Below are 21,018 nucleotides of genomic sequence, written 5' to 3'. Positions count from 1 at the left end.
TCACTTAGCAAATTTCTCACTTAATGACATAAATTTTGGGCTGAATTGTGGTGGTGAGTTGGGGACCGGCTGTTCAGCAATCAATAAAATAAATAGCACAATAATATGAATGTTTAAAAAGCAAAACAGAAACTAATCACGTCCTACAGATGTAGCCTTACAAGTTTAAAGACAATTTTAAAAAGTGTTAAAACATCTATATTCAATATTTCTATCCAGAGAAATAATTTTATGGGAGGAGGGCATGTTAGGAATTGCTGTACAGGAAGTCCTTGACTTACAACCATTCTTTTAGTGACTGTTCTAAGTTGCAACGGCACTGAAAAATGTGACTTTATGGCCTCTTTTCATGCTTGTGGCAATTGCAGTCTTCCCCCTGAGCACGTGATCCACATTCAGAGGCTTGGGGATAGTTTCATATTGATGACGGTCGCAATGTCCCAGAGTCACATGATCAATGGGGAAGGCAGATTCACTTAACAACCGTGTTGCTAACTTAACTGCAGGGATTCACTTAATGGGGCAAAACTCACTTAACAATTGTCTCTCTTAGCCATGTAAATGTTTGGCTCAACTAGTCAAGGAGAGAAGCAACCTAGAACTAAGGAGAAACTTCCTGACAGTGAGAACAATTAACCGGTGGAACAACCTGCCTCCAGAAGCGGTGAACGCTCCAACACTGGAGGTTTTTAAGAAGAGACTGGACAGCCATTTGCCTGAAATGGTATAGGGTTTCCTGCCTGAGCAGGGGGTTCGACTAGATGACCTCCAAGGTCCCTTCCAACTTTATATTATTATTATTATTAATTGTGGTCATAAGTCAAGGACTAGCTGTGTAGCTAAAAACTGGAGAGCCATACATGAATAAAAACAGTTTTCACCAAGTTTCTTTAAGTTTCTTCTTTGTTGCTATGCTCAAGTTTTCAGACAATATTATTTTCTGCTCTTTTAAATAGGTCTGTTTAAATGAAAGAGGAATGTTAGTTTCTTCATGTTTTATTATTAGTAAAATCTCACAGCTGGTGAGACACAGGGGTTCCTTTCCTCTGCTGCACCATTTTATACAGCCTGCCGAAAGCGGATATTGAACTGATTCGAGCGTTCATTAGAATCCTAGCGTTGGAAGGGACTCCAGAGGTCGTCAAGACCGATCTTGTCTTTATTGGAGAAATTCAATTAAAACATTTCTGAGAAATGGCTGTCTGATTTCATCTTAAACCCATCTGAAAAAAAGGAGAATCCGTCACCACTCGGGGTCCCTGATTGCATTGTCATGCTGTTCTCACGGCTAGGAACTATTTAAAACAAAATATTCCACGGGAACGTGGCTTCCTAGGACTTTGACTTGCAACGTAGGGACCCCAGAGCAGAACGGGGCTGATCATTGCAGCTTGCCAGATGGATAAACAGTGAGTGGAAAGCTATCCTTCCTCCTGTTGCAAGAGCCATGTTTGAATCCGTTGCCTTGTACAAAGCTGATAACAGATGAGTTTCAACCGCCTAATGATGCCTGGATAGCTCAGGGAAGAAAATTCCAAAATCCTCGCCTGCCAGATATAAATAAAAGACCCTCCGAAGGGTAAAATATTTGCATTTTGGAGACAGGACGTTACAGCATGTTTCAAAACTAAAGCTCAAGTTGGGGCATGGATGGATGGTCCAGCTCCTTTTCAGCTGCTTTAAATTCTAAAAAGTCCTGCCTTGTTTCATTTTGAAGAAAAAACAATAGGGGCAGTTAAAGAGGCAGGGCTGGCTCCAGGCTAGGGCTGAGTAAACACTGGCCCAGGGTGCCAGATTTTAGGGGAAGTTAAGCAATTTGGCAAAAATGCTATTTATGTGCATTTTTGTCCTTGGTGCACCCTTCTGAAGAACTGGGAGGGGAGGGGAAGAAACAGGAGGATGTCGCCCCCTCCACACATCGGTGTTTCTCAGGAAAGGCAGGGCTAGAAACCCAGGGCTGGTCATTCCGGGTAATGATATATGTTATCAAGTCATGGTGAACTCTTAGCAACCCCCTGGATCTCTCCACGTCAATCTGTCCTTTACCTGATCTATCAGATCTTCCAACGATGCTCCCATCGCTTCTGTAATTCAGTCCCTCCACCTTCTTCTAGGACTTCCAGAAGCCACGGTCCAACCTATTTGGAACCATTATGCTGGGCAGGTCCTCTCTGGCAGAAGACTACAAAAAAGATGTGGCTGATTTAAGAGTCACGATTGGACCCTTTAAAGCAACTGCTTCTTTTTTCAGAAAATCTTTAGAAGGTTGGTTTGCTTCCATGAACTGAAGGGAAGTTTCAGCTTGTAGGAGAATGAAAAAATAACAGAGTTGGAAGGGGCCCTGGAGGTCTTCTAGTCCAACCCCCTGCTCAGGCAGGAAACCCTATACCATTTCAGGCAAATGGGTGTCCAGGCTCTTCTTAAAAACTTCCAGTGTTGGAGCATTCACAACTTCGGAAGGCAAAAGCTGTTCCACTGTTTAATTGTTCTCACTGTCAGGAAGTTTCTCCTTAGTTCCAGGTTGCTTCACTCATTTTTTAGTTTCCATCCATTGTTTCTTGTCTTCTGGTGCTTTGCAAAATAGGTTGATCCGCTCTTCTTTGTGGCAGTCCCTTAGATATTGGAAGACTGCTATCATATCACCTCCTGCTTCTTTTTTTATTCTTCTCAGCCACTTTGAAGCCATATTAAATAGTGCTAAGGCCTACAGGATTGCGGTTGAAATTAAAAAAATAGTCCTCCCTTAATCTGGAACATTTATTTCTGCTGCAATCCAGGTACTCTTATGTCAAAATTATGTCTTTGTTGCTATCTGGTATCTCTATTTGGATTCTGAGTTTTAATCCTGCAACGAAACTTTCAACATGTTTATATCCTCTTTTTTTGATTTGTTGCGATTTCTTCATGAAACACTTGCAATTGGGGGGGGGGGTTTAAAGTTGAAAATGGGGTTACAGTTCTGGCACTCAGGATGCAGTAATATTTCTTCTATTTGATTCAGAAACACGTGCGTGTATGTTTTTAGTCAGTCATTTTCTAATTAATTAGAGTTACTTGATCTTTCCATATATTATTCTGGCCACATAGAATATTTGTCAGGGACATTGGCTTTTTTTTCTTTTCACATTAAGATCACAGATGATCCTCTACAACTGTTGTCCATAATTTTTGCTCTCCAATTTACTTTCCATTCTCTTGATGTTATTAAGGGCCAGGAAAACTACTTAAGTTGGTTATTTTAGCTATCCCCAGGCAGCTGGTAATTTATCTCTAGGTCTAACTTCAACTATCTGAATGATGATTTACTTACGATCATTTTACAACTATCTTTTATGGTGATTGTCCCTGGAAAGATACAGAAACTTTCATAAATATTTTCCTGTATTGTTCAGCAGTCTGAAGGCAGTTTATTTTTCCCCTGATTCTATTCACATTTGACAGCGATGAACAAAACAGATTATCCATTAAAAAACTTCAAGGGCTATCTGACCAATGGATATAACAACAAATACAAAAATAAAGTAACCATGACAATTGATCAGGATCTCTTTTCTGCAAAGCACTCATAAAAGCTAGATTTTATTTCTTTATTAAATGTTTAAACTGCCTGATAGCTGAAATTCTCTGGGCAGTTTCCAAGAAAATCCATTGAAAAAAATACAATCAGAATAAAAACATTTTCACTAAAAAGAAATAACATTTAAAACACCACGTAAGCAAGGAAGGGCAGATGCTCAGAATCAAAAACACTGTCAGTCAATTAAAAAACCTGCAAAAATTTGGAGGGGTTTTCACCTGGGGCCAAAACGAAGCCAGCATGAGCTCTGCAGAGCAAGCCCTCTCTGTTCCCTGGCTGAATTTAAAATATTAATTACTGCCTTTTTTGAAGATGGGTGAATATAGCACTTTATATTCAGTTCATCTTAATGTATTTAACGTAAGTAATTTTCTTTCTGAAGCAGCTGCTTGACAGCATCAGAATAGATGTGACACGAGGACTGGGCTGTTAATCACAAGAGTCGGGAAATTTAACTAATTAGCTGCTAGGAGCAGCACGAGGTGTCTTGCTGAACAGGCTCATTAGTTCCTCATTAGCATTCCCACTCATTAGGATGAACAAAGCACACCAGAGGCCCTAAATATAATGATAAAACTATCTTAAACAATCAGGCAAAAAGAATAACCAACTCAGATTTCAATTATGCCTGGATGTTCAAGCCGCATTTAGCAGACGATGTTAATGAAGGCAACATTGACTGGGAGTGTGGAGAAAGCAACTTTGGTTGGGGAATTGCAAAAACCAAGATTTATTTTTCCCCATTCCTGGAAGTAGGGAAGAAAGTGGAAGAGCTTTGCCTCCAGAAGTTGTGGGTGCTCCAGCACTGGAGATTTTTAGGAAGAGACTAGACATTCACCTGTCTGAGATGGTAGAGGTTCTCCTGCTTCAGCAGCAGGCTGGACTAGAAGACCACTAAGGTCCCATTCTATTCTATTCTATTCTATTCTATTCTATTCTATTCTATTCTATTCTATTCTATTCTATTCTATTCTATTCTATTCTATTCTATTCTCTATTCTCTATTCTCTATTCTCTATTCTCTATTTCTATTCTATTCTATTCTATTCTATTCTATTCTATTCTATTCTATTCTATTCTCTTCTCTATTCTCTATTCTCTATTTCTATTCTATTCTATTCTATTCTATTCTATTCTATTCTATTCTATTCTATTCTATTCTATTCTATTCTATTCTATTCTATTCTATTCTATTCTATTCTATTCTATTCTATTCTATTCTCTATTCCTATTTCTATTCTATTCTATTCTCTGTTCCTATTTCTATTCAAGCTGAAGTTCTGTTCTGCCCCATTAAGGTAAGAGGTTAATTTTGGTGAATTATAATTTCTCAATATCTAATTTATTTGTATCCCGCCTTTATTATTTTATAGAAATAAAGTGGAAAACATACAGGTAGTCCTTGACTTACAATAGTTTGTTTAGTGAACGTTATGCCTTACAATACTTGAAAAAGTGACTTAACGGTATGACCATTTTTCACACTTATGACCGTTGCAGCATCCCCCCGGGGTCACGTGATCAAAAACAAAACAGACCCTTGGCAACTGGCTCCTATTTATGATGGTCGCAGTGTCCCAGGGTCATGTGATCCCCTTTTGCAAAGTCAGTGGGGAAGCCAGATTCAATTAACCACCGTGTTACTAACAACGTCAGTGACTCACTTAATAACTGTGGCAATAAAGGTTGTAAAATGGGACAAAACCAGTGGTGGGATTCAAATATGTGAACAACCGGTTCTCTGTGTGGATGCTGCTTCTGGAAGTCCATTCTGGGCCTGGGCAACAAAAAATTAGCTACTAGTTCTGCCAAAGTGGGGCGAACCGGCTGAACCCCACCCCTGGCCAAAACTCACTTAACTGTCTCATCAACAGAAATGTTGGGCTCATTTGAGGTTTAGTCAAGGACTACCTGTTTCCATCACACCTTCCTCCTCCCTTTTTCTCCACAACAACATCCCTGTGAGGCGGGGTTGGGCTGAGAAACAGTAAAGGGCCTAAGGTCACCCAGTTGGCTTAGTCCAGCAAAGGCAGGACTTGTTCTGTACCAGCCTGCTACCGGCCCTGCAGAAAAGGCAGGGACAACCCCTTTACAACCGGCAAGAGGCTGGAATTACGCCTGCCAAATTTATAGCTACAAAAACAAACAAGACACAACCAAGAAACAGGAGCTTTAAGAAACACGAACTATCCAAGCGGTTGCCTTCAGCAAACCAGCCCTCCCAGACATTCCCCTTATATAGAGTTCAGGGCGTGGCCTCTCTCTGCCTCCTTCCGAGGTGCCCCATTGCCTTCCTCTGTTTACTCCTACTTGACTGCCTCCTGCGTCGGGCGTCCTTGAACAGGGCCAGCTGTGGGTCATCTTCATCCACACTGTCAGGCTCACACAGCTGGGTCTCCGTGGTGACCAAGTGGGAGGGGCCTGGCTGAGGGCTCTCATCAGCAAGATCTTCAACCCCCTCAGCAAGCTCTTCAACACCCCCCTCCTCCTCTGAGTCGTCCGACCCAACTGCCGAACCCACAGGCTGACCCTGAATCACAACAGGACTAGAACTCATGGTCTCCTGCTTTGCAGCCTGCTACCTTAATCATTGGACCAAACTGGATCCGAGTATCAGTATCTCCATATCCGTTCTTGTTGGTCATGCTGCTCCAGAGGCTTCCCGTCCTGGAAGCAAGGGGATTGCAGACAACAACAGTAAAACATACACTTTGTGACTTTTACAAAAAGAGAGCAGGGCAGGAACAGCGAGTCAAAACTACAAGAAAGGAGTGAAGGCTGCATGTCAGGAGGAACGTCCTAACTGCGAACTGTTAACCAGCAGAACACATTGCCACATTTTTTTAATTCCATTTATATCCCGCCCTTCTCCGAAGACTCAGGGCAGCTTACAAGCTTAGCAGTAGCCTTCATTCTATGTATATGCCTGCTTATTAGGGCTTTCACACACACTCCAAGCGGCATTATTACAAAGTCAGTTTAATTGCCCCCAACAATCTGGGTCCTCATTTTACCTACCTCGGAAGGATGGAAGGCTGAGTCAACCTTGAGCCTGGTGGGACTCGAACCTGCACTAATTGCAGGCAGCTGGTGTTACTTAAGGAGGCATTAGCCCACTGCCCCACCAAGGCTCGTGCCTGGCTGAGGAATTCTGGGAGTTGAAGTCCACCAGTCATAAAAGGGCCAAGTTTGAAGACTCCTGGTCTGGATGCAAGCTTGCAGTTTCATCAAAATGGCCAACTGAGGAATTCTGGGAGTTGAAGTCCACCAATGATAGAAGGGCCAACTTTGAAGACCCCTGATTCTATTAGAAATGTTCTAGCAGCAGCTGCGCTGAGAGGGGGTTAAACTAGATGACCTCTGGGAGGCCTGCTATTTTAATGGCTCTGTAATTCTAAGGAAAGTTAGGTTTTGTGCGCTTTGGAAACTGACCCAGAAGGGCGCTTGACTGTTTCAGGAGTTGAGCCAAGGAATAAATACTAATTATGTCCTTTTATGAGCCTTCCAACATCTGACAGATAAAAAAACTAAATACAATTATTCATATTAAACTCACAGCTGGCTTCATGATACTGTATGTTCTCTGCTGGGACCTGGCAAATTGCTAGACAATCTTTCTTTTATTTATTTTTTAGAGGGAAGATTTCAGCTTTGGGTTCTCCATCTCCCTTTCTTTGCATCGTCAGGTGTGCAACTCGAGTTGCTCATTTGCTCCTTCCTGGAGAGGTTTTAAGCATCCCATCCTTCCCTCCTCTGCCTCTGAAAGGAATCCAGGTGGAATCAGACTAGGTTGTTAGTTAGATCATGTAAGGGGGGTGGGGGTGGCGCTCCTGGTGTTTGGAATTATGGTTCTCCAAACTGGGCTTTCACTTTTGCACATATATTTATATTTATATTTATTAAATTTTTATACCGCCCTTCTCCCGAAGGACTCAGGGCGGTGTACAGGGCAATAAATATTAAAAACGAAGTACAAAAGTTAAAAAACAATTAAATATTATGCCCGATATAAACAGTAATTAAAACCATGTTAAAAACTCAACCCTTAACCCATCAAAACATTGGATTAGAAGCAGGTTTAATTCCCTGCTGGTTTTTATAGTGACACCGTAATCGAAGAGAATGCTGAGAATTAAAGGAGAATTAAAACTCAAATCTCTGCATCCATCAGTAGGGTTTTCAACCTGAGCAATTTTAAGATGGGTGGATTTCAGTTCCCAGAATTCCCCAGGCAGCCAAGTGAGAGCCTTGGTGGAGCAGTGGGCTAATGCCTCCTTAAGTAACACCAGCTGCCTGCAATTAGTGCAGGTTCGCATCCCACCAGGCTCAAGGTTGACTCAGCCTTCCATCCTTCCCAGGTAGGTAAAATGAGGACCCAGATTGTTGGGGGCAATAAGCTGACTTTGTAATAATGCCGCTTGGGGGGGGGGGCGAAAGCCCTAATAAGCAGGCATATACATAGAATGAAGGCTACTGCTAAGCTTGTAAGCCGCCCTGAGTCTTCGGAGAAGGGCGGGATATAAATGGAATTAAAATAAATAAAATAAAATAAGTTTCTTCAGAAGGAAAGTGGTCTTCGTTTTTCTTGGATGCCTCTCTCCTCTGTTTCTGCCCCCTCCTCTCAATTCCAGGGCTTGCTCCTAAAGATCTGATTCTTGCACACACACACACACACACACACACACACACACACACACACAGAGCCACCTTCCTGTCAGCTACCTCAGACTTCATTGCCTCCATTAGATTAATGCTTGTTTAGCACCTTTTTCATGGCAAACACACGGAAAGGGAGAAAAGCTCCTAGGGCTTTAAAATGCCATCTCCCAATTCAGAGGGGGGGTCTCCTGGGGTGGTCAAAGAAGTCAAGATGGTGGCCATAACAGTACAATCAAGGCCCAGCCCTATTATGACAGAAATTAGATTAAGTTGAGAATTAGGTAAAGATGAGAATTACTTGACAGAAGGGTGGAAGGCAGAATTGTGTTTTGTTATGTTTTGTTTTCTCTATTTTTCTCTTTCTTTCTTTCTTTCTTTCTTTCTTTCTTTCTTTCTTTCTTTCTTTCTTTCTTTCTTTCTTTCTTCTTTCTTTCTTTCTTTCTTTCTTTCTTCTTTCTTTCTTTCTTTCTTTCTTTCTTTCTTTCTTTCTTTCTTTCTTTCTTTCTTTTCTGTTTATTTTTGCTGTCCTGGAAAATTCTTAGAGAGAAAGAAAAATAGGTATTTTCAGCCAGAAAATCCTACCCCACCGCTCCCAGGTCCCAGTCTGCAGTTTGCACCGAGGGAGCAAGAGAGACGAGAAGCAGCTGGGTTTATTCTCAGCAGGCAAAATGATGGCCGGAGAAAATGCCATCCAGGCGAGCAACGTCTCTGCTCTGCCTGCGGGCAGCCAGAAGCCAAAGGTTTGGTCCTCCTTTGAGCGGAGGTTGTCTTACGATGGGTGCCATCTTCCTCTCTGACACTACAGTGAGAGCTGCATGGTGGGAATCAAATCCACCCTAGACCTCCTTGGCTGATGCCTCCGGTGAAGCCACCAAGGAATGAGCGAGGCCCGAAGGCAGCTTTGCCCAGAGATTCTTCTGGTCTGCAGCCATTCTTGCTTAAGGCTGGCTGAAGAACGGGGCTGAGTGGGGATCCCCCACTTGACAAGGAAGCGAGAAGAGAAAACAGCACAAGCTGAGACCAAATCCTTGTCTCGCTATCAGCTGAAATATCAGGCTGTCTCGCACTGTTCCTCTCAAGCACATCCTGACCCTGCCTGTCTCTAGAACAATAACAAAACAATGCTCTTTCTCTTGAACCCAAAGATACCAAGAGACAGGGAGACATGACATTCCAATGCCCTGAATTAGGACAGATGATAAATATTATGTCGTGGGCTCTGGTGAGCAGGAATGAAGACACACAGCTGAGTACTCATAATAATAATAATAATAATAATAATAATAATAATAATAATAATAATAATAATAATAATAAGAAGAAGAAGAAGAAGAAGAAGAAGAAGAAGAAGATGATGGAAGGGACCTTGGAGGTCATCTAGTCCAACCCCCTGCTCAGGCAGGAAACCTTATACCATTCTTTTATTTAAGCTGGAACTGTACTGGCAACTTGGGGTGCACCCCGCTACAATATATAGCCAAACCCTCGGGTAGCAACCAGTAAGATTGAACCCATGCTTGCCGCCCAAGGTTGACCAATTGCAGGACCGGAGACGTCCTGTCTGGGTTGCGGGAGAGCCGTTAGCTCTCCAGCAACGCACGTGGTGTAGTACCAAAAGCCCAGTACATAACAATAAACATCCCTTCTTCAGCTACTGGGAAAAAATGTCCTTCACCTTGAACCTTTCAGCTCCACTCAGCACACTGTAAACCCCTCGTTGTGGAGGCTTTTGACCTGAAGCACCAAAAATGGGCCACTGAAGCTGTCCTGGTTGTTGAGATGGAGATGACGGAGAACAAATTTAGGTGGAAACCAGATCCCTTTACCCTGGTTGAGCTCAACTGTAAGGAGAAGAGACCATTTCAGAGCAGAATTCATGACAACAGAACAACAGAATAACAAGACTTGGAAGAGACATTAGAGGTCTTCTAGTCCAACCCCCTGCCCAGGCAGGAAACCCTATACCATTTCAGACAAATAGCTGTCCAGTCCCTTCTTTAAAACTTCCAGTGTTGGAGCATTCACTGCTTCTGGAGGCAGGTGGTTCCACTGGTTAATTCCTCTGACTGTCAGGAAGTTTCTCCTTAGTTCTAGGTTGCTTCTCTCCTTGATGAGTTTCCCTCCATTGCTTCTTGTCCTGCCTTCTTCTGGTGCTTTGGAGAATAGCTTGACTGCCTCTTCTTTGGGGCAGCCCCTGAGATATTGGAAGGCTGCTATCCTATCACCCCAGCCCTTCTTTTCATTAAACTAGACATACCCAATTCATGCAAGCACTTTTTATATGTTTTTAACCTCCAGTCCCCTAATCATCTTTGTTCAAGAGTCTCAACATCCTTTTTATATTGTGGTGATCAAAACTGGATGCAGTATTCCAAGTGCGGCCTTACCAAGACATTATAAAGTGCTATTAACACTTCACATGATTTTCATTTTATCTCTCTGTTAATGCACCCCAGGACTGCATCAACTTTTTTGGCAGCTGCCGCACATGGCTGGGTTACTTTTTCACCCTTCTCTTTCAATAAATGTGATCAGCTCTCTTAAGTGGTGCCTTTTAGCTGTGTTGAACTTCAGCACATTTATTCCTTCTTAATGTGGAGAACCAGCCCATCTGAACAGTTGGGCCATAGCTTAATTTGGATCAGAAGGGGAATCCTCCTGTTGTCCCAGACAAAAGGCTGCCCAACATTTGTTTGAAAAGCTCCAGTGATGGAGTCTCCATGTCGCCAGGAGATAAGTTATTCCATAGTCTAACACAGGGGTCTTCAAACCTGGCCCTTTTATGACTTGTGGACTTCAACTCCCAGAATTCTGGGAATTGAAGTCCACAATCATAAAAGGGACAAGTTTGAAGACCCCTGATCTAACAGTTCTCATGGTCAGAAAATTCCTCCTTAATTTTGATTTTGGATCTCCCCTGTAAGATGCCTTGGTTGAGACAGGATTTTCTTCTTTTTTTCCCCTGATTTTTTTTAAAATTACAATGGGAGCGGTAGACCATTTCATTTTATTTTCAACTATGTTTTCCTCCTTCAAAATGATGGAAAACTTCCAGTATTGCTAAGCTTGTAAGCCGCCCTGAGTCTTCGGAGAAGGGCGGGATATAAATGGAATTAAAATAAAAATAAATAAAATAAAAATTGTGCATTATGATTCAAAGGCAGTTGCCAAATTAGATTCAACAGCCCCAAGCCTAACCCTAGTTTATAGCTTGCCATTGTGTTGGAATGGGACCTCCGGGGCTTTTTCTACAAACCATGGTTTAAACTAACCGTAATTACATTTGAGCTGAAAGCACTGGGGCAGACACAAATTTCTCTCCGACATTCACCTGTAAGAGTGGAATGGCAGACCTATAGTAGTGTTTAGGCTGATTGCTTTTATTAATTTATTTCCATCTTTCTATTCTACATCTGCTTCTGTTGGCAGTTCACACGCCCTAGCCATAAACAAATAAAGCCATAAATTTCATCATAAACACAAAATAAATCAGTACAAAATTATCAGCCTATCAGATGGCAAGCCAGATGTTAAACAGCATTCCAGAATACCAGTGAGCACCAATTAAATTTCAGAGGAAAAAGATACTCCAGGGGTTTCCAGGGGATTACCAGGGGAATACAACTAATCCTTGACTTACGATCATGACTGAGATAATAACATGAGTGGCCTTCAGTTCCCAGAACTCTCTAGAAAGAGAAGAGCAACAAAGATGATCAGGGGACAGGAGGCTAAAGGAACGGTGGCTGGAACTGGGGATGTCCTGTTGAATGAAGAGAAGGACGAGGGGGGACAGGATAGCAGCCTTCCAATATCTCAGGGGCTGCCCCAAAGAAGAGGGAGTCAAGCTATTCTCCAAAGCGCCCGAAGGCAGGACAAGAAGCAACGGATGGAAACTCACCAAGGAGAGAAGCAACCTGGAACTAAGGAGAAACTTCCTGACAGTTAGAACAATTAACCAGGGGAACCACCTGCCTCCAGAAGCGGTGAATGGTCTTAACGCTGGAGGTTTTTTAAAAAGAGACTGGACAGCCATTTGTCTGAAATGGTATAGGGTTTCCTGCCTGAGCAGGGGGTTGCACTAGATGACCTCCAAGGTCCCTTCTGTTTGGAACGTGGCTCAAGATCCCAAAACAAACAAGCTCACTTGGAATTCCAGCAACAAAGTTTTATTCAAAATAAGGCGTTTGCAAAGGCTTGGTGGACTGAAACACACACAGGAGTTCAGCCACACTTTACAGAGCTGTTTGACACATTTTTATATCCTGCTCCCGACGCAGATTCCCCCCTCCCCTATCGCACTCAACGCCCCTTCCCTAATCATCCGATAAACTATCCGGACCGCCTAAAACCACCGTCCCTCCCGTGTTCCAGGAAGCCCCTTTGTCCGTAGCCTATCTTTCACCATCTGATTTTCTGTTACCACAGGCCGTCTCCTATAGTTGTTTCGATATTTCCTCTTACAATTTCTAACTTCTGCTTTTCACATTTGTACTTGTCAATACTTAGATAAAATATTATTTCTGATCTTCAGTTGGCTTCTGCTTCAACCTTTAGACTCATTAGAAATTTCTGAATAATACTTTATTCCTTTCACTTCCAACTTTATTATTATTATTATTATTATTATTATTATTATTATTATTATTATTATTATTATTATTATTAACCGGCTGGTTGGGGAATTCTGGGAACTGAAATCCACACATCTTAAAGTTGCTGAGGCTGAGAAACAATGCTGTGGAGAAAATATGTGATTTGCAAAATCAAGTAGAAGTGACTTGAAAAAACACAGTCTGTGACAATACACAAAAAAACTCCTCACGAGTTCAAACTCAATACATTGGCCCTTCCTCCAAATATCACCTGGGGATTATTCCCAAAAATACAACAGTCAAAGCGGCTTAGTAAATGAACACCTGCAGCGGAAAGCAAACCCTACTAAATTAACAGATAGATTTCATTTTGAGTTCAAATTTCACTCTCCCATTTGAGGTTCCTCTGTTAGGAAAATAGCGACTTTCAGATCGGTAGCAACAGGTACAAGAAAACTTTCATTTTTCCCTTTGGGGTTTTGAAAGCTGTCGTGTCAGAGGGCTTTCCATCCGTTAATGAATCTTGGTGAAAAGCAAAAAGACGCAGGGGGCTTTAAAAAATCCAGGTAGAAGTTAAAATACGCCCCAGTTATTTGTTTAGCTCCCCGCTGGGCTGGGCCATGTCGCAGGGCTGTGCCATGTGGAGCTTGGCAAGGGATGCCCGGTTGTTAACAAGCGGCCGGCATCGCCGTCTGAAGTGGCTTTGCAGATTGTCAGGCCGCCTTGCTTATTTTTAGATGACCGTGGCAATTTTATGCTCCCACTGAGTTGCACCCAAGTATAATCACCTCCTTTTGCAGAGGCCTTCCTTCTAATTCCCAGCATTGCTTCTTTGCTGAGCTTTTAAAAAGCAGATCAAAAGGCAAAGAGCAGTCCAAGAAGCTTCAGGGCTGTTCGTAGTCCCCCCACTTCGCTCCCCAACTCCTCTGAGGTCCTTGAAAAAGCCATTTCTCCCCCCCCCCGGGAATTAATTCTGAAAACCTCTGTGGATTTGCATTGCGGGAGGATTTTATTTCTGGGGGGGGAAAAGGGTTCAGGGCAGTGGCCTTTTTAACATAAAATGGAGTACAGTTAGTCCACGACCCCCAACAGTTTCATATGGTGACTGTTGAAATTATAAAAAATGACTTATGACCATTTTTCACACTGAGGGCCACTGCAGCGTCCCCATGGTCACGTGATAAAAATTTAGATGCTTGGCAACTGGCAGGTACCTGTGAGGGTTGCAGCGTCAAGGGTTCACGAGGTCACCTTTTGCAACCTTCTGAACAGCAACCTCAATGGGGAAGCCCGATTCACTTAACAACCATGTTTCTAACTTAACTTCAGTGACTCACTAAACAACTATGGCAAAAAAGGTTGTAAAACGGGACAAAATTAACAACAAATATCTCCCCTCCTCCCCCTCCCCCGAGGAACAGAAATGTTGGGCTGAATTGTAGTTGTAAGTCAAGAACCACCTGTAAACAATAGAGTCATACAGGTAGTCCTTTTTTATGACCACATTTGAGCGAAAAATTTCTGTTGCTAAGTGAGGCAATTGTCCAAACCCTGCTTAAACAGGAGACCTTATAGCATTTCAGACAAATGGCTGTCCAGCTTCTTCTCAAAAGCCTCCAGTCTCTCTCTGCTGCCTTAGCTAAGAAGTCCCAGAGGTGCTTTTTTCATGAGGCAACTGGACTTTCTTGTTTTTCTTTGAAGACGTTTCGCTTCTCATCCAAGGAGCTTCTTCAGTTCTGACTGGATGGTGGAGAGTGGAAGGAGTTATGCTCCTTGCAGGCAGCTGGTCATTTGCATCCTTTTAGGGAGTCGTTGAGGCCACCTGGAGGTTTATCTCTATGTCCTCAGGGTCGCCTGAGTGGTGCAAATGGATGTGGTGACCCTGAGGACACAGATAAGCCTCCCGGTGGCCTCAACGACCCTCTAAAAGAAGGCAAATGACCAGCTCTCTGCAAGGAGTATAAATCCTCCCATTCCCCACCATCCAGTCAGAACTGAAGAAGCTTCTTGGATGAGAAGGGAAACGTCTTAAAGAAAAGGCTCCACACCCCGTTGCACTACTCAGGTGACCCTGAGGACACAGAGATAAGCCTCCGAGTGGCCTCAACGACCCTCTAAAGAAGGCAAGTGACCAGCTCTCTGCAAGGAGTATAAATCCTTCCATTCCCCACCATCCGGTCAGCGCTGAAGAAGCTTCTTGGAGGAGAAGGGAAACGTCTTCAAAGAAAAACAAGAAAGTCCATTTGCTCCAGGGTCATGAGATCAAAATTCTTCATATTTATGAAGATCGCAGTGTCCCACCACCATGTGATCCCCTTTTGCGACTTTCTGACAAGCGAAGTCAATGGAGAAGCCAGATTTCCCTTAAAAACTATGTTAGTAACAACTGCAGTGATTCACTTAACAACTGTGGAAAGAAAGGTTATAAAATGAGGCAACATTCATGGAACAATTCTCTTGCTTAGCAATGAAACTTTTGGGCTTGTTGTTGATAGATAGATAGATAGATAGATAGATAGATAGATAGATAGATAGATAGATAACCTTTATTGTCATTTTTTTTACTGTGGGCACAATGGCACACATTAAAAATGAAATTTAGTTGCTTGCTCTCAAAGTGTACACATACATAGCACACATTTAAACATGCTATGCACAACATACGTATAGACCTGCAAACTTACATATAAATATTAATCACTGTCCATCTTGAATACACAGCAGAAGGAGGAAGCTTTAGAGTTCACATGGCTGATTCTGTAGTAATAAGTTGAGGACGAGCCCAGTTGCCTCATGAAAAAGCGCCTTTGGGACAACCGTGATCTGCTACGAAGCCGTCCTCAAATGAACTGAGCTGACTCTCAAGTCACGCAAGGACCTCGTCTGCCAAATGGTGGTGAAAGCTACGGATTTTGTGGGCCTCTTGAGGCAGACGCCCCCTCTCCCTTCGTCTGAGTCCAATCTCTGCCTCCGCAGAGGTAGCCAACTGACGTGCCCCTTTTTTCTGGATCCTGTCCACAAGCCGTCTGGGAGGAGGAGAGAAGAATTCGATGCAAGAGTTCAAATTTTCCCTTTCGGGTGCCGTGTCAATAAGAACCAAAAAAGTGAAGATCTGGAGAACTTCTGGGCGAACATAACCCTCTCCACAGGACCTGAACAGGAAAAGTTTGGCTCCTTAGGAAAAGTTTGGCTAATTATTATCAGAAGGGTTGAGGTTATTGTGAGAAGGGCTTCGGGAGAAGCAGGCAGAGAAGCCAGTTCAGGTAGTCTTTGACTTACGGTCACAACTAAGCCCAAAATTTCTGTTGTTAAGTGAGTTTTGCCCCATTTTATGACCTTTCTTGTAATCAATCACATGAGCACGTAGGCTTTCAGGTATCACAGCAAATTCCTGTGGGAGAGACATTCAATGGGTTGTCTGCAATGCAAATGGCAGATGCAACTGTGTACTGGAAGCACCTCTTTTTATCTACATCCTGATGCACCTTAAAAAGGAGGTGGCACTTCAATTCACCCGTTACAACAATTTTTGACATACACGCCTCCCCCACCCCAAACCTGTAGACATTCCAGACAACCTATGACAGCCGCAGAAGACAAGTAAGGTCAATGAAAGTGAAAGCAAAGTAAATTTCTGGGTGCGTTTTTAAATTTGGAGTTGTTTTGGTTACACAGGAGATGATAAATAATCACAATATCAGCTTAACACTGAAAAACCATCTTCCTTCCTTCCTCCCTCCCTCCCTCCTTTCCTTCTTCTCTTCTTCATCCTTTCCCTCTTCCTCTCTCCTACACCATCTCTCAATTTCCTCCCTCCTTCTTTAACTTGTTCAACCTCTTTGAATTGACATTTTAAATTTATATTTAATGTATTTTATATATATACATATAGTGATAAAACTTTATTATGGTCTTATGTCATGTTTAAATAATAATAGTAATAGTAATAGTAATAATTCGAGCTTCGTATCTACTGATTTCCCTGACTATAGCTGTTATTTGCTGCTTTATTTCCATCAATGGAGAAACTGCAATGAATCAGTCAGTACCTGACAAGGAAGAAACAGTACAATTCTGGAACCAGATATGGGATAACCCAAAGAAACGCAACAAGGTGCGGCTTGGTTAAAAGAGGTGGATGCAAATAAAACAGAAGTGGAAATGAAAGAACAACAAAATAACAACAAAAATGGTAGAAAAAAGAGCAAAGAAGATCGAAAATTGGTCAGCACCAGGTGAAGATGAACCGCATGGGTTTTGGTTGAAACATCTAACTGTTATATACCCACTCATTGCCAAGCAGTTCGACAATGTACTACAAGGAGGAGACATTGAAAAGTGGCTAACAACTGGGAAAACCTACCTAATAATGAAAAATCCCGCAAAAGGGGCAACACTAGGCAACTACAGGCCAATTATCTGCTTACCAACAACTTTCAAATTGCTAACTGGTGTGGTAGTTGATGCAGTACAACAGCATCTAGTTGAAAACAATCTCTTTCCACCCAAGCAGAAAGGAAACCGCCCCAAAAGCAGAGGAACAAAAGATCAACTCCTAATAGACAAAATGATCTTGGAAAACTGCAAGAAAAGGAAGACCAACCTGAAGGTGGCATGGATTGACTACAAAAAGGCATTTGACTCTCTGCCACATGACTGGATAATCAAGTGCCTAGAAATAACAGGAGTCAGTAGAAACATCAGAAAGTTTGTGCAAAGATCAATGGCACAATGGAAAACACAGTTGCAGGTCAATGGTGAAAGACTGGGAGAGGTTAATATCAAGAGAGGAGATTCATTATCACCACTACTATTTGTTATTGCACTGTTTCCTCTGCCAATAATACTGAATAACTCAGGACATGGCTATCAAACATCAAAAACATCTGCCAGACTATCCCACCTCCTTTACATGGATGATCTGAAGCTGTATGGAAAAACATCATCTGAAATAGAATCGCTGCTGAACATTGTCCATATATATAGCCAAGATATTGCAATGGAGTTTGGCTTGGACAAATGTGCCACATTTACTCTCAAACAAGGAAAAATAGTGAAAACTGAAGGAATCAAGATGCCCCACGAAAATAAAATTAAGAGTCTGGATGAGGAAGATTACTACAAATACTTGTAATACAAATACTACAAATTACTTCAAACTGACAACATCAAGCACACTGAAGTCAAGAAAAAGATTAGAGGTGAATACATCAAGAGAGTGAAGAAGATCTTAAAGTCCAAACTCAATGGAGGAAATATCGTGAAGGCAATCAACACCTGGGCAATTCCAGTCATTAGATACACAGCTGGAATAGTGGCCTGGACTCAAGCAGAACTAAAAGCGATGGATAGGAAGACCAGAAGAATAATGACAATGAATCATGCCCTTCATCCATGCAGTGACATTGACAGACTCTTTCTACCAAGGCAAATAGTGTGGAGATGGAATGCTGCAAGTACATCAGATGGTTGAAGAAGGAAAAATGGCTTTGGAAGAATATCTGAAGGACAATGATGAAGATGCACTGAAATTAGTATATCAGGAAGGCTCACTGACCACTGGAGAGACCAAACTGGCCTACAAGAAAGACCAAATGAAGAACAGAATAGAGGCATGGGAAGACAAAGCACTACATGGCCAGTATATTAAAAAAAAATAGCTGGGAAAGCAGATAATAACAAGACCTGGCAATGGCTAAGAGCAGGAAAGTTGAAGAAAGAGACCGAGGGACTAATTCTGGCTGCACAAGACCAAGCCTTAAGGACAAATACATACAAAGTCAAAATTGAGAAGACAGCCACAGACTGTAAGTGCCGCCTCTGCAAAGAAGCTGAAGAAACAGTGGACCACCTGGAAAGCTGCTGCAAGAAGATTGCACAGACTGACTACGAGCAGCTGCATGACAAAGCAGCAACAATGGTGCCTTGGAAGATCTGCAAGAAATATCATTTGCCTGTAAGCAAGAACTGGTGGGACCATAAAATAGAGAAAGTCATAGAAAATGATAAAGTTAAACTGCTCTGGGACTTCAGAATTCAAACAGACAATCGCCTACAACATAACACCCCGGACTTAACAATTGTCAATAAGAAAGACAAAAAAGTCTGGATAGTGGCGGTGGCTGTGCCTGGAGACAGCAGAATAGACGAGAAAGAACCGGAGGAGATAACAAAATACAAAGACCTACAAATAGAAATAGAAAGACTGTGGCAAAGGCAAGCAAGGGTAGTACCAATAGTAATAGGCCCCTTGGGTGCAATCCCAAAACAACTGGAGCACCACTTGGACACCATCATCGGCATTGACAAATTCTCCATCAGTCAATTGCAAAAGGCGGCCTTACTAGGAACTGCTTCCATCCTGCGACGAGATCTGTAATGCCATCGAACATCCACATCTGCCTATCCCAGGTCCTTGGTAAGGACTCGATGGGTAGACAAAAATGCCAAATCCAGTCTGAACATCTGGCTGACTGTGCGATGATTAATAATAATGATGATGATGATGATGATGATGTTGGAAGGGACCTTAGAGGTCATCTAGTCCAACCCTTGCTCAGATAAGAAACCCTATACCATTTCAGACAAATGGCTATCCAGTCTCTTCTTAAAAACTCCCAGGCCACAGCCCACTAGAGAGTCATGACCGGTTAGGAAGTGGGCTGTGCAAGTGGTGGGCTGGCACATACATGCACGTGCCCAGCCCACCACTTGCACAGGCCAGTCCCCCTCTCCCTCCCCACTGGGCCGCCAAGCCATAAAGGTTGGGGACTGCTGCCCTACAACATTCCAGACAAATGGCTGTCCAGTCTCTTCTTAAAAACTTCCAGTGTTGGAGCATTCACAGCTTCTGGTGGCAGGTGGTTCCACTGGTTAATTGTTCTCACTGTCAGGAAGTTTCTCCTTATTCCAGGCTGCTTCTCTCCTTGATGAATTTCCATCCGCTGCTTCTTGTCCTGCCTTCAGATGCTTTGGAGAATAGCTTGACCGCCCATTCTTCTTTGTGGCAGCCCCTGGTTAATTTTGTAGATTGCAGGCAGCTTTCTCTTTTTTATTTGTTGAGGGACTTCCTCAATGGATGAGAAAAGATCTGCTCTTCAGGAAGATGATCCAAGGTGTGCCATTCGAAATTGGATGAAGAGCTTCCGATTTGGCTGAAAAATTAAAGGACCATCACCAGTCAGTTGTTGAGGATGACTATATCGAGAGAGCAAAGGCGCTATGGATTACTTTAGAGCAGGGTTTCCCAATCTTGGCATGAGTGGACTTCAACTCCCAGAATTCCCATGCCAGCGTGGGTGGCTGCAAAATCCACGTGTCTTAAAGCTGCCAATGTTGGGAAACCTTGCTTTAATGTTAGGTGATAAAATAAGACTAGCTTAATGGAAGTGCTTCCTCAGAAATTGCACAGCATAGCATAGATTTTTCTCCTGGTTCATCTTCAAAATCCTATCAGATTCTGTTACTGTGAATAAAAGTAATACAGGTAGTTCTTGACTTGCAATTATTTATTTGGTGACTGAAGTTATGACGGCACTGAAAAAAGTGACTTATGACCAGTTTTCATTCTTACGACCATTTGCAGCATCCTCACGGCCGCGTGATCAAAATTTGGGCGCTTGGCAAGTAGCATGCCTGTATGACAGTTGCGCTCTCCCAACCAGCTTTCAACAAGCAAAGTCAATGGGGGAAGCCAAATTCACTTAACAACTGCAGTGATTCACTTAACAACTGCGTCCAGAAAGGTCATAACATGGAGCAAAACTCACTTAACAACTGCCCTGCTTAGCAATGGAAAATGTGGACTCAATTGCAGCTGTAAATTGAGGACTACCTGTATTAGGATACATAACTTTGGTTCTCGGGTCTACTTTGAAGGCTAACGTGCCTGCAGCATCCTTTAAAGCTGCTTGCGTTACCTTGTGTATTTTTGGGAGATGAAAATTAGAAATCAGGAAGGAAGAGAACTTGCAGAGAAAATTCAGCCACAAAACCCGAAGCTGTGGGGGCTTGGGATGGTTCGCCAATCATACAATACTGTGGGGTTTTTTTTTTAGTCACGGTTGATTGCACAAGTCACAACCGGCTGACTTTGCACAATAGTCTATGTCATACATGGACACCGGAGTTGCCTGGTGGCTGAGTCCGCACAGCACGTTTGTCCTCAAGCAGACAAATCAGTTGGTG

The 21,018-nt window shown here is 42.7% G+C and overlaps 1 long non-coding RNA gene across 1 annotated transcript in view; it reads right to left on the bottom strand.

The window, feature by feature from the left end:
• Positions 1 to 6,072: 6,072 nt before the first annotated feature.
• The window catches only part of LOC310635646, a 68,884-nt gene continuing 53,938 nt past the window's right edge, over positions 6,073 to 21,018 (bottom strand). The window contains exon 3 of the long non-coding RNA XR_014491468.1: positions 6,073 to 6,123. This is a non-coding gene — a long non-coding RNA (uncharacterized lncRNA). The remainder of the gene's footprint in view (positions 6,124 to 21,018) is intronic.

This window comes from Vipera ursinii, assembly GCF_947247035.1.
Source record: "Vipera ursinii genome assembly, chromosome: 2".
NCBI classification, from domain to species: Eukaryota; Metazoa; Chordata; class Lepidosauria; order Squamata; family Viperidae; genus Vipera; species Vipera ursinii.
This window is presented reverse-complemented; position numbering and strand designations above follow the sequence as displayed.